This window comes from Cyprinodon variegatus, unplaced genomic scaffold (genome assembly GCF_000732505.1).
Source record: "Cyprinodon variegatus isolate N-32 unplaced genomic scaffold, C_variegatus-1.0 Scaffold1554, whole genome shotgun sequence".
NCBI classification, from domain to species: domain Eukaryota; kingdom Metazoa; phylum Chordata; class Actinopteri; order Cyprinodontiformes; family Cyprinodontidae; genus Cyprinodon; species Cyprinodon variegatus.
In genome coordinates this window covers 65423-69015 of record NW_015152007.1, presented here as the reverse complement: position 1 = coordinate 69015, position 3593 = coordinate 65423, and positions in this window count along the sequence as shown.

The following is a 3593-nucleotide window of genomic DNA, read 5'->3' as shown; positions in this document are numbered from 1 at the left end:
CATTCTGGATTTAACAGGAAGCCAATGAAGAGAAGCCAGGACAGAAGAGATATGATCTCTCTTTTTCATTTTCATCAGAACTCTGGCTGCAGCATTTTGGATCAGCTGAAGGCTTTTAACTACAGTTTGTGGACTTCCTGATGGTAAAGAATTGATGATCAGCTGGTATTGATCTAGCTACCAATCTAGCAGATATCTTCTGGTTTCCCTCCACTGATTAACTATATGGAGATGATCAAAATGAGCTTTTTCCAAAATCTACTTTAAACATTTTGGTCTCATCCTGAATTGAACCAAAATTCACAACAGCTGTTCTCAAAAGACAAAATAAACATCTTTATTTCTCGGCTATTGAGTTGATTTAAATTATACATAAAACTAAGAGACAGCCATTCTGTCTTCCTCTCAGTTTAACATCATTTGAAGTTAGATTCATTAAGCTGTCAGTCTAAATGGATCCTCAGATTCAACTGAAGTGATGCACATTCCTGATTATGAGCTCAGATGTGTTTTGTTAGTTTCTGAAGTAGCGCAGCACAGACTACATGCAGCAGCAGCAGGAGAACAAAGAGGGAAACGTCTGTTTAGTCCATTAACTCTCCAACATTTGAGACGTCTGCTCAATGGCTCTCCCTTCAGAAACTCCAACCAGATGTCTCTGTCATCTGGAAGCTTTTAACGTCGGCGTATATATGTGTGCGTGTTAACGTGAAGCATCAGCATTATAAACCAGACTAACGTGATTTCCTCTAACTGTCTGACTGTAAGTGTGGGAGAGTCCAGACATGGAGGACAGATCTGCGAAAGTCTGCAGTTTTACCAGCTAATCAATAAAAAGGAGCCATCTACCTTTGGTGTTTATTCTGATCTTTGCACAGAATAATCTGCTTGTTTTTTTCTCAGGCTTTAGTTCCACTTAGTTCTAAAATGCTTTGAAGAAAGTATTCAAACCCTTTGGAAGGATTGAAGAACAAACTAAACAAGTGGAGGCTTTGAAAAGAGCTTCAGTCAATCCTCCATAAAGGGATTGGAGGCTAATGTGGCTAAAAATAACATAGTTTGAGTTTTAAAAATGGGGCCAGACTGAAGCTGATCGAGTCCAACTGCTGTGAAAATATGATGCTAAATACTTTAGTGGGAACCAAATTCAAAAACATATTCTGTTCTCTCTAGATCCATTTTGTTTTGAAGCTCAATCTATTTTAATACAGGATATTTTTATTTATTAGACAGTGATGAATTTTTAGCACAGGAAGGAAACTCTGGCAGCAGGAATGAGAGCAGAAACTTTAATAAAACACTAAACTTTTATTAAAACACAACAGGTGCAAATCCTGACAGTAGTTATGTTTATTGATAAAGTCAATGACTGGATAATCTGGTTGAATTATTTCTGTAAAGTGATCTGGAACTTTAGCAATAAACAAAATCTCACTGAATTCATATAAACAGGAAAACAGAACTTTGTCCTAAAATTAATAAAACATTAACAATTAAAGAGAACAATAGAGCGACTGAATAAAAACTACAAACTTCCATAAAGAATAATAAAACTTATGTTGAGCATTTGCATTTTGTTGGTCAAACACATTTATATAAGTTTTATTATTTTGTTAATGGTCCTTATTGGATTATTCCAAAATAAGTAGGTTGAAATATTGTTGTTGAAATACAGAATTTATGTATTTCTTTTCTCAAAACTAGAAGAAAACCTGTAAAAACATTAAATATGTATTTAGTGTATTTGGCTTTAATTTGTGTAGCAAAATAAGATGATCTTCCAATGGAATGAGTTAAAATAAGATAATTTTACATTATGCCTTTAAAATGAGAGACTGTTGCCTTTTCCAAATTACCTTATTAGGAAGAAAATGACTTCATTAGATTTATATTTCTTGCAGTATGGGTAATTTAGTTTTATTATTTAATAAAGGTTTTTTAATGGATTTATTTTTTTTTTAGATGAAACAGTTGATTTCTTGTAAAAGTTGTTTTGTTTCTTTAATTCTGACCCGTCCACTCACTGCTGTTATGACATGGCGGCTGTTTGGACTGAAGTCATGTGGCGATAAAACAATGTGAAAAACAAAGTGTCCTAGTTGGAGAATAGAGCCAAGAGGAACGCCGTATCTTCTCTCTATTTAAATCTCCCCAAACTGCTAAACTACTGCAGAAGTACAGACTTTCCCAGAGAAAGACTGAATATTTAACCCTAAATCCTTCAGTCGATTGTTTTTATCCAGCAGCAATTTATTAAAGTTGAACTGAGTTGATTCAGATGGAAAATACTTTGAGTCCTTGATCATGGTGATTAAAGGCAAAAATTTGAATATATCGTCCTCATATGTGGCTTTGTGGTTTTTATCACATTAAAGAAAAGGCAGGACTCCCTTTTTTTTAAACTTTATTCTCTGCTAAAGTTCAACTTTGCATTCAGTTCAAATAAACCAAATCGCTCCAAGAGATAATGGAGGAGGAGTTATTCAGAAACCACCACTATAACAGGCTGAAATGAACCACAATGAATTAACATGAAAGCATTTAAAGTAGATCTTTTAATTGTAGATGCTATAAATCATGTTTTACTGCATCTCTGGACCACAGTCTTCATCTGCAGCTCATTTCTGCAGCTGTTGTGTCTAATGGAGGAGCATGGCCCTGGAGCATCGTGGCAGAGCGCTCAAGTCCACAGCCTCCCCTCTTTTTACACAGTTGCCTTGAAACTCACTTCATCTGCAGGAGGAGCTGAGCAATGAAAGGAAGGCAGCTTTTGTTTAAGGTTTCTAAAGGCTAAACTTAGTGGATTTCTTTATTTCTGGCGCCATCTTGTGGTAGAAGGTTTTAGATCTGATAAAGTCCCTTAAAACCTAAAGCTTCAAACTGGCTGTATTAACTGACTGTTAAGGCCAGTATATAAATGGAAAGTTAAATACTAGGAAAACTGTGGTGAAAAGGGCCCCATGATAAGTGCACACTTGAAATTATTATAATGCAGAAGTCTTTTAATAGTCTAAGGGAGATTTACCAGCTGGAGTCTAACTTTGAGATTAAAGTATTTTTTTTATTTGCACATCAAGGCTCCAGAGTCTGGAAGGAGACAGAAGTGAGACATGACAAGACGCTCTGTGTGAAATGAAGATAAATAATCATTTTAATTATTTGACAGTGAATTTTTAAAATACATTTAAAATATATCTATACATAAACATAAAGAAACATTTACATTAGAAATATTTCCAATTACTACAACGTAAAAATTAATGGGCTAGGGTTATAAATTATTAGAAATGCTAATGCAGTCAGAACAATTTTATGGGATTTGTCATTTTATCAAAGTCTGAATCCTTTTCATGGTAAAAATAATTGCTGCTAGAATAATTTCCTCACTGGAAAAGTTTATTCTGCAGCGCTGCCCTTATGACACATTTAAAGGAATTATTGTTGTTTTCATGTTGCTGTCAGGAAGCTTGATTTTTAACAGACTCCTTTGTCTTCTTTAAATATCAGAGCTCAACTTTCAAACAGATCAATCCTGTTCTTGTTAAAGTGTAGGTTAAGTGTTTTATTTCCCGGTGGATCATCTCCATCAGTGG